Source organism: Pan troglodytes, chromosome 12 (assembly GCF_028858775.2).
Source record: "Pan troglodytes isolate AG18354 chromosome 12, NHGRI_mPanTro3-v2.0_pri, whole genome shotgun sequence".
Taxonomy (NCBI): domain Eukaryota; kingdom Metazoa; phylum Chordata; class Mammalia; order Primates; family Hominidae; genus Pan; species Pan troglodytes.
In genome coordinates, this window is record NC_072410.2 from 31,234,755 (window position 1) to 31,248,113 (window position 13,359).

Genomic DNA, 13,359 nt, shown 5'->3' on the forward strand with positions numbered 1-13,359 from the left:
TCTGAGAATGCTTCTGTCTAGATTTAATGTTAAGATATACCCGTTTCGAATGAAGGCCACAGAGTGGTCCAAATATCCACTTGCAGATCCTACAAAAAGAGTGTTTCAAACCTGAACTATCAAAGGAAAGTTCAACTCTGGGATTTGAATGCAAACATCACAAAGAAGTTTCTGAGAATGCTTCTGTTTAGTTCGGTGCAGTTACCCGTTTCCAACGAAATCCTCAGAGAGGTCCAAATATCCACTTGCAGATTCTACAAAAAGTGTGTTTCAAAACCTGCTCCATCCAAAGGAACGTTCAGCTCTGTGAGTTAAACTCAATCATCAAAAAGTATTTTCTGAGAATGCTTCCCTCTAGTTTTTCTATGAAGCTATTCCCTTTACTACCATAGGCCTCAAAGCGCTCCAAATCTCCTCTTGCAGATTCTACAACAAGAGTGTTTCCAAACTGCTCTACCAATAGGAATGTTCAACCCTGTGAGGTGAATGCAATCATCACAAAGTCGTTTCTGAGAATGCTTCTGTCTAGTTTTTATGTGAAGATATTTCCTTTTCCACCACAAACCACAAAGCCCTCCAAATGTCCACTTGCAGGTTCTAGAAAAAGAGTGTTTCATAGCTGCTCTTTCCAAAGGAAAGTTGAACTCTGGAAGTTGAATACAAACATCACCAAGCAGCTCCCGAGAATGCTTCTGTATAGTTTGTATGTGAAGATGATTCCGTTTCCAGCGAAATCTTCCAAGAGGTCCACATATCCACTTGCAGATTCCACAGAAAGTGTTTCAAAACTGCACTCTCCAAAGGAGTGTTCAACTCTGTGAGTTGAATGCAGTCATCCAGAAAAGTTTCTGAGAATGCTTCTGTCTAGATTTTATGTGAAGATATGCCCGTTTCGAACGAAGGCCACAGAGTGGTCCAAATATCCACTTGCAGATACTACAAAAAGAGTTTTTCAAACCTGAACTTTCAAAGGAAAGTTTAACTCTGGGATTTGATTGCCAACATCACCAAAAAGATTCTGATACTGCTTCTGTTTAGTTAGCTGAAATTATCCCGTTTCCAAAGAATTCCTCAGAGAGGTCCAAATATCCACTTGCAGATTCTACAAAAAGTGTGTTTCGAAACTGCTCCATCCGAAGGAATGTTCAGCTCTGTGAGTTCAACTCAATCATCCCCAAGAATTTTCTGAGAATGCTTCCGTGTTTTTTTTTTATATGAAGTTATTTCCTTTACTACGATAGGCCTCAGAGAGGTACAATTATCCCCTTGCGGTGTCTACAAAAAGAGTGTTTCAAACCTGCACTATCAAAGAAAGGTTCAACACTTTGAGTTGAATGCAAACATTAGTAAGAAAGTTCTCAGAATGCTTCGGTATAGTTCTGTGTGGTTTATCCCTCTTTCCAACGAAATCCTCAGAGTGGTCCAAATATCCACTTGCAGTTTCTATAAAAAGAGTGTTTCAAACCTGAACTATCAAAGAAAGGTTCAACACTGTGAGTTGAAAGCAAACATCACGAAGAAGGTTCTGAGAATGCTTCTGTTTAGTTCTGTGCGGTTTATCCCGTTTCCAACGAAATCCTCAGAGAGGTCCAAATATCCACTTGCAGATTCTACAAATAGTGTGTTTCGAAATGGCTCCATCCAATGGAATGTTCAGCTCTGTGATTTAAACTCAGTCGTCACAAAGTGTTTTCTGAGAATGCTACTGCCTAGTTTTTGTAGGAAGTTATTTCCTTTACTACCATAGGCCTCAAAGCGGTCCATATCTCCACTTGCAGATACTACAAAAAGAGAGTTTGCAAACTGCTCTGTCAAAGGGAATGTTCAACTCTGTGACTTGAATGCAATCATCCCAAAGTAGTTTCTGAGAATGCTTCTATCTAGTTTCTACGGGAAGATATTTCCTTTTCCACCACTGGCCTCGAAGCCCTCCAAATGTCCACTTGCAGATTCCAGAAAAAGAGTGTTTCAAAGCTTCTCTCTCAAAAGGAAAGTTCAACTCTGTGAGTTGAATGCAAACATCACAGAGAAGTTTCTGAGAATGCTTCTGTTTAGCTTTTCTGTGAAGATTATCCCGTTTCCAACGAAATCCTCAAAGCGGTCCAAATATCCACTTGCAGATTCCACAGAAAGAGTGTTTGGAAACTGCTGTTTGAAAAGGAACCTTCAACTCTGTGAGGTGAATGCAATCATCACAAAGAAGTTTCTGACAATGCTTCTCTCTCGTTTCTATGTGACGGTAATTCTTTTTCCACCACAGGCCTGAAAGCTCTCCAAATGTCCACTTGCAGACACTACGAAAAGAATGTTTCAGAACTGCTCTATGAAAAGCAATGTGAAACTCTGTGAGTTGAACACAAGCATCACAGAGAAGTTTCAGAGAATGCTTCTGTTCAGTTCTAATGTGAAGATATTCCCGTTTCCAACGAAATCTTCAAAGAGGTCCACATATCCACTTGCAGATTCCACAAAAAGAGAGTTTCCAAACTGCCCTATCCATAAGAGTGTTGAACTCTGTGAGTTGAATGCAATCATCACAGAGAAGTTTCTGATAAGGCTTCTGTCTAGATTTTATGTGAAGATATACCCGTTTAGAACGAAGGCCACAGAGTGGTCTAAATATCCACTTGCAGATCCTACAAAAAGAGTGTTTCAAACCTGAACTATCAAAGCAAAGTTCAACTCTGGGATTTGAATGCAAACATCACAAAGAAGTTTCTGAGAATGCTTCTGTTTAGTTCGGTGCAGTTATCCCGTTTCCAACGAAAACCTCAGAGAGGTCCAAATATCCACTTGCACATTCTAGAAAAAGTGTGTTTCAAACCTGCTCCATCCGAAGGAATGTTCAGCTCTGAGAGTTCAACTCAATCATCACAAAGTATTTTCTGAGAATGCTTCCCTCTAGTTTTTCTATGAAGCTATTCCCTTTACTACCATAGGCCTCAAAGCGCACCAAATCTCCACTTGCAGATTCTACAACAAGAGTGTTTCCAAACTGCTCCATCAATAGGAATGTTCAACCCTGTGAGGTGAATGCAATCATCCCAAAGTAGTTTCTGAGAATGCTTCTATCTAGTTTTTATGTGAAGATATTTCCTTTTCCACCACAAACCTCAAAGCCCTCCAAATGTCCACTTGCAGATTCTAGAAAGAGAGTGTTTCATAGCTGCTCTTTCAAAAGGAAAGTTCAACTCTGGAAGTTGAATACAAACATCACCAAGCAGTTCCTGAAAATGCATCTGTACAGTTTTTATGTGAAGATGACCCCGTTTCCAATGAAATCTTCAAAGAGGTCCACATATTTACTTGAAGATTCCACAGAAAGAGAGTTTCAAAACTGCGCTCTCAAAAGGAGTGTTCAGATCCGTGAGTTGAATGCAGTCATCACAGAAAAGTTTCTGAGAATGCTTCTGTCTAGATTTAATGTTAAGATATACCCGTTTCGAATGAAGGCCACAGAGTGGTCCAAATATCCACTTGCAGATCCTACAAAAAGAGTGTTTCAAACCTGAACTATCAAAGGAAAGTTCAACTCTGGGATTTGAATGCAAACATCACAAAGAAGTTTCTGAGAATGCTTCTGTTTAGTTCGGTGCAGTTACCCGTTTCCAACGAAATCCTCAGAGAGGTCCAAATATCCACTTGCAGATTCTACAAAAAGTGTGTTTCAAAACCTGCTCCATCCAAAGGAACGTTCAGCTCTGTGAGTTAAACTCAATCATCAAAAAGTATTTTCTGAGAATGCTTCCCTCTAGTTTTTCTATGAAGCTATTCCCTTTACTACCATAGGCCTCAAAGCGCTCCAAATCTCCTCTTGCAGATTCTACAACAAGAGTGTTTCCAAACTGCTCTACCAATAGGAATGTTCAACCCTGTGAGGTGAATGCAATCATCACAAAGTCGTTTCTGAGAATGCTTCTGTCTAGTTTTTATGTGAAGATATTTCCTTTTCCACCACAAACCACAAAGCCCTCCAAATGTCCACTTGCAGGTTCTAGAAAAAGAGTGTTTCATAGCTGCTCTTTCCAAAGGAAAGTTGAACTCTGGAAGTTGAATACAAACATCACCAAGCAGCTCCCGAGAATGCTTCTGTATAGTTTGTATGTGAAGATGATTCCGTTTCCAGCGAAATCTTCCAAGAGGTCCACATATCCACTTGCAGATTCCACAGAAAGTGTTTCAAAACTGCACTCTCCAAAGGAGTGTTCAACTCTGTGAGTTGAATGCAGTCATCCAGAAAAGTTTCTGAGAATGCTTCTGTCTAGATTTTATGTGAAGATATGCCCGTTTCGAACGAAGGCCACAGAGTGGTCCAAATATCCACTTGCAGATACTACAAAAAGAGTTTTTCAAACCTGAACTTTCAAAGGAAAGTTTAACTCTGGGATTTGATTGCCAACATCACCAAAAAGATTCTGATACTGCTTCTGTTTAGTTAGCTGAAATTATCCCGTTTCCAAAGAATTCCTCAGAGAGGTCCAAATATCCACTTGCAGATTCTACAAAAAGTGTGTTTCGAAACTGCTCCATCCGAAGGAATGTTCAGCTCTGTGAGTTCAACTCAATCATCCCCAAGAATTTTCTGAGAATGCTTCCGTGTTTTTTTTTATATGAAGTTATTTCCTTTACTACGATAGGCCTCAGAGAGGTACAATTATCCCCTTGCGGTGTCTACAAAAAGAGTGTTTCAAACCTGCACTATCAAAGAAAGGTTCAACACTTTGAGTTGAATGCAAACATTAGTAAGAAAGTTCTCAGAATGCTTCGGTATAGTTCTGTGTGGTTTATCCCTCTTTCCAACGAAATCCTCAGAGTGGTCCAAATATCCACTTGCAGTTTCTATAAAAAGAGTGTTTCAAACCTGAACTATCAAAGAAAGGTTCAACACTGTGAGTTGAAAGCAAACATCACGAAGAAGGTTCTGAGAATGCTTCTGTTTAGTTCTGTGCGGTTTATCCCGTTTCCAACGAAATCCTCAGAGAGGTCCAAATATCCACTTGCAGGTTCTACAAATAGTGTGTTTCGAAATGGCTCCATCCAATGGAATGTTCAGCTCTGTGATTTAAACTCAGTCGTCACAAAGTGTTTTCTGAGAATGCTACTGCCTAGTTTTTGTATGAAGTTATTTCCTTTACTACCATAGGCCTCAAAGCGGTCCATATCTCCACTTGCAGATACTACAAAAAGAGAGTTTGCAAACTGCTCTGTCAAAGGGAATGTTCAACTCTGTGACTTGAATGCAATCATCCCAAAGTAGTTTCTGAGAATGCTTCTATCTAGTTTCTACGGGAAGATATTTCCTTTTCCACCACTGGCCTCGAAGCCCTCCAAATGTCCACTTGCAGATTCCAGAAAAAGAGTGTTTCAAAGCTTCTCTCTCAAAAGGAAAGTTCAACTCTGTGAGTTGAATGCAAACATCACAGAGAAGTTTCTGAGAATGCTTCTGTTTAGCTTTTCTGTGAAGATTATCCCGTTTCCAACGAAATCCTCAAAGCGGTCCAAATATCCACTTGCAGATTCCACAGAAAGAGTGTTTGGAAACTGCTGTTTGAAAAGGAACCTTCAACTCTGTGAGGTGAATGCAATCATCACAAAGAAGTTTCTGACAATGCTTCTCTCTCGTTTCTATGTGACGGTAATTCTTTTTCCACCACAGGCCTGAAAGCTCTCCAAATGTCCACTTGCAGACACTACGAAAAGAATGTTTCAGAACTGCTCTATGAAAAGCAATGTGAAACTCTGTGAGTTGAACACAAGCATCACAGAGAAGTTTCAGAGAATGCTTCTGTTCAGTTCTAATGTGAAGATATTCCCGTTTCCAACGAAATCTTCAAAGAGGTCCACATATCCACTTGCAGATTCCACAAAAAGAGAGTTTCCAAACTGCCCTATCCATAAGAGTGTTGAACTCTGTGAGTTGAATGCAATCATCACAGAGAAGTTTCTGATAAGGCTTCTGTCTAGATTTTATGTGAAGATATACCCGTTTAGAACGAAGGCCACAGAGTGGTCTAAATATCCACTTGCAGATCCTACAAAAAGAGTGTTTCAAACCTGAACTATCAAAGCAAAGTTCAACTCTGGGATTTGAATGCAAACATCACAAAGAAGTTTCTGAGAATGCTTCTGTTTAGTTCGGTGCAGTTATCCCGTTTCCAACGAAAACCTCAGAGAGGTCCAAATATCCACTTGCACATTCTAGAAAAAGTGTGTTTCAAACCTGCTCCATCCGAAGGAATGTTCAGCTCTGAGAGTTCAACTCAATCATCACAAAGTATTTTCTGAGAATGCTTCCCTCTAGTTTTTCTATGAAGCTATTCCCTTTACTACCATAGGCCTCAAAGCGCACCAAATCTCCACTTGCAGATTCTACAACAAGAGTGTTTCCAAACTGCTCCATCAATAGGAATGTTCAACCCTGTGAGGTGAATGCAATCATCCCAAAGTAGTTTCTGAGAATGCTTCTATCTAGTTTTTATGTGAAGATATTTCCTTTTCCACCACAAACCTCAAAGCCCTCCAAATGTCCACTTGCAGATTCTAGAAAGAGAGTGTTTCATAGCTGCTCTTTCAAAAGGAAAGTTCAACTCTGGAAGTTGAATACAAACATCACCAAGCAGTTCCTGAAAATGCATCTGTACAGTTTTTATGTGAAGATGACCCCGTTTCCAATGAAATCTTCAAAGAGGTCCACATATTTACTTGAAGATTCCACAGAAAGAGAGTTTCAAAACTGCGCTCTCAAAAGGAGTGTTCAGATCCGTGAGTTGAATGCAGTCATCACAGAAAAGTTTCTGAGAATGCTTCTGTCTAGATTTAATGTTAAGATATACCCGTTTCGAATGAAGGCCACAGAGTGGTCCAAATATCCACTTGCAGATCCTACAAAAAGAGTGTTTCAAACCTGAACTATCAAAGGAAAGTTCAACTCTGGGATTTGAATGCAAACATCACAAAGAAGTTTCTGAGAATGCTTCTGTTTAGTTCGGTGCAGTTACCCGTTTCCAACGAAATCCTCAGAGAGGTCCAAATATCCACTTGCAGATTCTACAAAAAGTGTGTTTCAAAACCTGCTCCATCCAAAGGAACGTTCAGCTCTGTGAGTTAAACTCAATCATCAAAAAGTATTTTCTGAGAATGCTTCCCTCTAGTTTTTCTATGAAGCTATTCCCTTTACTACCATAGGCCTCAAAGCGCTCCAAATCTCCTCTTGCAGATTCTACAACAAGAGTGTTTCCAAACTGCTCTACCAATAGGAATGTTCAACCCTGTGAGGTGAATGCAATCATCACAAAGTCGTTTCTGAGAATGCTTCTGTCTAGTTTTTATGTGAAGATATTTCCTTTTCCACCACAAACCACAAAGCCCTCCAAATGTCCACTTGCAGGTTCTAGAAAAAGAGTGTTTCATAGCTGCTCTTTCCAAAGGAAAGTTGAACTCTGGAAGTTGAATACAAACATCACCAAGCAGCTCCCGAGAATGCTTCTGTATAGTTTGTATGTGAAGATGATTCCGTTTCCAGCGAAATCTTCCAAGAGGTCCACATATCCACTTGCAGATTCCACAGAAAGTGTTTCAAAACTGCACTCTCCAAAGGAGTGTTCAACTCTGTGAGTTGAATGCAGTCATCCAGAAAAGTTTCTGAGAATGCTTCTGTCTAGATTTTATGTGAAGATATGCCCGTTTCGAACGAAGGCCACAGAGTGGTCCAAATATCCACTTGCAGATACTACAAAAAGAGTTTTTCAAACCTGAACTTTCAAAGGAAAGTTTAACTCTGGGATTTGATTGCCAACATCACCAAAAAGATTCTGATACTGCTTCTGTTTAGTTAGCTGAAATTATCCCGTTTCCAAAGAATTCCTCAGAGAGGTCCAAATATCCACTTGCAGATTCTACAAAAAGTGTGTTTCGAAACTGCTCCATCCGAAGGAATGTTCAGCTCTGTGAGTTCAACTCAATCATCCCCAAGAATTTTCTGAGAATGCTTCCGTGTTTTTTTTTATATGAAGTTATTTCCTTTACTACGATAGGCCTCAGAGAGGTACAATTATCCCCTTGCGGTGTCTACAAAAAGAGTGTTTCAAACCTGCACTATCAAAGAAAGGTTCAACACTTTGAGTTGAATGCAAACATTAGTAAGAAAGTTCTCAGAATGCTTCGGTATAGTTCTGTGTGGTTTATCCCTCTTTCCAACGAAATCCTCAGAGTGGTCCAAATATCCACTTGCAGTTTCTATAAAAAGAGTGTTTCAAACCTGAACTATCAAAGAAAGGTTCAACACTGTGAGTTGAAAGCAAACATCACGAAGAAGGTTCTGAGAATGCTTCTGTTTAGTTCTGTGCGGTTTATCCCGTTTCCAACGAAATCCTCAGAGAGGTCCAAATATCCACTTGCAGGTTCTACAAATAGTGTGTTTCGAAATGGCTCCATCCAATGGAATGTTCAGCTCTGTGATTTAAACTCAGTCGTCACAAAGTGTTTTCTGAGAATGCTACTGCCTAGTTTTTGTATGAAGTTATTTCCTTTACTACCATAGGCCTCAAAGCGGTCCATATCTCCACTTGCAGATACTACAAAAAGAGAGTTTGCAAACTGCTCTGTCAAAGGGAATGTTCAACTCTGTGACTTGAATGCAATCATCCCAAAGTAGTTTCTGAGAATGCTTCTATCTAGTTTCTACGGGAAGATATTTCCTTTTCCACCACTGGCCTCGAAGCCCTCCAAATGTCCACTTGCAGATTCCAGAAAAAGAGTGTTTCAAAGCTTCTCTCTCAAAAGGAAAGTTCAACTCTGTGAGTTGAATGCAAACATCACAGAGAAGTTTCTGAGAATGCTTCTGTTTAGCTTTTCTGTGAAGATTATCCCGTTTCCAACGAAATCTTCAAAGCGGTCCAAATATCCACTTGCAGATTCCACAGAAAGAGTGTTTGGAAACTGCTGTTTGAAAAGGAACCTTCAACTCTGTGAGGTGAATGCAATCATCACAAAGAAGTTTCTGACAATGCTTCTCTCTCGTTTCTATGTGACGGTAATTCTTTTTCCACCACAGGCCTGAAAGCTCTCCAAATGTCCACTTGCAGACACTACGAAAAGAATGTTTCAGAACTGCTCTATGAAAAGCAATGTGAAACTCTGTGAGTTGAACACAAGCATCACAGAGAAGTTTCAGAGAATGCTTCTGTTCAGTTCTAATGTGAAGATATTCCCGTTTCCAACGAAATCTTCAAAGAGGTCCACATATCCACTTGCAGATTCCACAAAAAGAGAGTTTCCAAACTGCCCTATCCATAAGAGTGTTGAACTCTGTGAGTTGAATGCAATCATCACAGAGAAGTTTCTGATAAGGCTTCTGTCTAGATTTTATGTGAAGATATACCCGTTTAGAACGAAGGCCACAGAGTGGTCTAAATATCCACTTGCAGATCCTACAAAAAGAGTGTTTCAAACCTGAACTATCAAAGCAAAGTTCAACTCTGGGATTTGAATGCAAACATCACAAAGAAGTTTCTGAGAATGCTTCTGTTTAGTTCGGTGCAGTTATCCCGTTTCCAACGAAAACCTCAGAGAGGTCCAAATATCCACTTGCACATTCTAGAAAAAGTGTGTTTCAAACCTGCTCCATCCGAAGGAATGTTCAGCTCTGAGAGTTCAACTCAATCATCACAAAGTATTTTCTGAGAATGCTTCCCTCTAGTTTTTCTATGAAGCTATTCCCTTTACTACCATAGGCCTCAAAGCGCACCAAATCTCCACTTGCAGATTCTACAACAAGAGTGTTTCCAAACTGCTCCATCAATAGGAATGTTCAACCCTGTGAGGTGAATGCAATCATCCCAAAGTAGTTTCTGAGAATGCTTCTATCTAGTTTTTATGTGAAGATATTTCCTTTTCCACCACAAACCTCAAAGCCCTCCAAATGTCCACTTGCAGATTCTAGAAAGAGAGTGTTTCATAGCTGCTCTTTCAAAAGGAAAGTTCAACTCTGGAAGTTGAATACAAACATCACCAAGCAGTTCCTGAAAATGCATCTGTACAGTTTTTATGTGAAGATGACCCCGTTTCCAATGAAATCTTCAAAGAGGTCCACATATTTACTTGAAGATTCCACAGAAAGAGAGTTTCAAAACTGCGCTCTCAAAAGGAGTGTTCAGATCTGTGAGTTGAATGCAGTCATCACAGAAAAGTTTCTGAGAATGCTTCTGTCTAGATTTAATGTTAAGATATACCCGTTTCGAATGAAGGCCACAGAGTGGTCCAAATATCCACTTGCAGATCCTACAAAAAGAGTGTTTCAAACCTGAACTATCAAAGGAAAGTTCAACTCTGGGATTTGAATGCAAACATCACAAAGAAGTTTCTGAGAATGCTTCTGTTTAGTTCGGTGCAGTTACCCGTTTCCAACGAAATCCTCAGAGAGGTCCAAATATCCACTTGCAGATTCTACAAAAAGTGTGTTTCAAAACCTGCTCCATCCAAAGGAACGTTCAGCTCTGTGAGTTAAACTCAATCATCAAAAAGTATTTTCTGAGAATGCTTCCCTCTAGTTTTTCTATGAAGCTATTCCCTTTACTACCATAGGCCTCAAAGCGCTCCAAATCTCCTCTTGCAGATTCTACAACAAGAGTGTTTCCAAACTGCTCTACCAATAGGAATGTTCAACCCTGTGAGGTGAATGCAATCATCACAAAGTCGTTTCTGAGAATGCTTCTGTCTAGTTTTTATGTGAAGATATTTCCTTTTCCACCACAAACCACAAAGCCCTCCAAATGTCCACTTGCAGGTTCTAGAAAAAGAGTGTTTCATAGCTGCTCTTTCCAAAGGAAAGTTGAACTCTGGAAGTTGAATACAAACATCACCAAGCAGCTCCCGAGAATGCTTCTGTATAGTTTGTATGTGAAGATGATTCCGTTTCCAGCGAAATCTTCCAAGAGGTCCACATATCCACTTGCAGATTCCACAGAAAGTGTTTCAAAACTGCACTCTCCAAAGGAGTGTTCAACTCTGTGAGTTGAATGCAGTCATCCAGAAAAGTTTCTGAGAATGCTTCTGTCTAGATTTTATGTGAAGATATGCCCGTTTCGAACGAAGGCCACAGAGTGGTCCAAATATCCACTTGCAGATACTACAAAAAGAGTTTTTCAAACCTGAACTTTCAAAGGAAAGTTTAACTCTGGGATTTGATTGCCAACATCACCAAAAAGATTCTGATACTGCTTCTGTTTAGTTAGCTGAAATTATCCCGTTTCCAAAGAATTCCTCAGAGAGGTCCAAATATCCACTTGCAGATTCTACAAAAAGTGTGTTTCGAAACTGCTCCATCCGAAGGAATGTTCAGCTCTGTGAGTTCAACTCAATCATCCCCAAGAATTTTCTGAGAATGCTTCCGTGTTTTTTTTTTATATGAAGTTATTTCCTTTACTACGATAGGCCTCAGAGAGGTACAATTATCCCCTTGCGGTGTCTACAAAAAGAGTGTTTCAAACCTGCACTATCAAAGAAAGGTTCAACACTTTGAGTTGAATGCAAACATTAGTAAGAAAGTTCTCAGAATGCTTCGGTATAGTTCTGTGTGGTTTATCCCTCTTTCCAACGAAATCCTCAGAGTGGTCCAAATATCCACTTGCAGTTTCTATAAAAAGAGTGTTTCAAACCTGAACTATCAAAGAAAGGTTCAACACTGTGAGTTGAAAGCAAACATCACGAAGAAGGTTCTGAGAATGCTTCTGTTTAGTTCTGTGCGGTTTATCCCGTTTCCAACGAAATCCTCAGAGAGGTCCAAATATCCACTTGCAGATTCTACAAATAGTGTGTTTCGAAATGGCTCCATCCAATGGAATGTTCAGCTCTGTGATTTAAACTCAGTCGTCACAAAGTGTTTTCTGAGAATGCTACTGCCTAGTTTTTGTAGGAAGTTATTTCCTTTACTACCATAGGCCTCAAAGCGGTCCATATCTCCACTTGCAGATACTACAAAAAGAGAGTTTGCAAACTGCTCTGTCAAAGGGAATGTTCAACTCTGTGACTTGAATGCAATCATCCCAAAGTAGTTTCTGAGAATGCTTCTATCTAGTTTCTACGGGAAGATATTTCCTTTTCCACCACTGGCCTCGAAGCCCTCCAAATGTCCACTTGCAGATTCCAGAAAAAGAGTGTTTCAAAGCTTCTCTCTCAAAAGGAAAGTTCAACTCTGTGAGTTGAATGCAAACATCACAGAGAAGTTTCTGAGAATGCTTCTGTTTAGCTTTTCTGTGAAGATTATCCCGTTTCCAACGAAATCCTCAAAGCGGTCCAAATATCCACTTGCAGATTCCACAGAAAGAGTGTTTGGAAACTGCTGTTTGAAAAGGAACCTTCAACTCTGTGAGGTGAATGCAATCATCACAAAGAAGTTTCTGACAATGCTTCTCTCTCGTTTCTATGTGACGGTAATTCTTTTTCCACCACAGGCCTGAAAGCTCTCCAAATGTCCACTTGCAGACACTACGAAAAGAATGTTTCAGAACTGCTCTATGAAAAGCAATGTGAAACTCTGTGAGTTGAACACAAGCATCACAGAGAAGTTTCAGAGAATGCTTCTGTTCAGTTCTAATGTGAAGATATTCCCGTTTCCAACGAAATCTTCAAAGAGGTCCACATATCCACTTGCAGATTCCACAAAAAGAGAGTTTCCAAACTGCCCTATCCATAAGAGTGTTGAACTCTGTGAGTTGAATGCAATCATCACAGAGAAGTTTCTGATAAGGCTTCTGTCTAGATTTTATGTGAAGATATACCCGTTTAGAACGAAGGCCACAGAGTGGTCTAAATATCCACTTGCAGATCCTACAAAAAGAGTGTTTCAAACCTGAACTATCAAAGCAAAGTTCAACTCTGGGATTTGAATGCAAACATCACAAAGAAGTTTCTGAGAATGCTTCTGTTTAGTTCGGTGCAGTTATCCCGTTTCCAACGAAAACCTCAGAGAGGTCCAAATATCCACTTGCACATTCTAGAAAAAGTGTGTTTCAAACCTGCTCCATCCGAAGGAATGTTCAGCTCTGAGAGTTCAACTCAATCATCACAAAGTATTTTCTGAGAATGCTTCCCTCTAGTTTTTCTATGAAGCTATTCCCTTTACTACCATAGGCCTCAAAGCGCACCAAATCTCCACTTGCAGATTCTACAACAAGAGTGTTTCCAAACTGCTCCATCAATAGGAATGTTCAACCCTGTGAGGTGAATGCAATCATCCCAAAGTAGTTTCTGAGAATGCTTCTATCTAGTTTTTATGTGAAGATATTTCCTTTTCCACCACAAACCTCAAAGCCCTCCAAATGTCCACTTGCAGATTCTAGAAAGAGAGTGTTTCATAGCTGC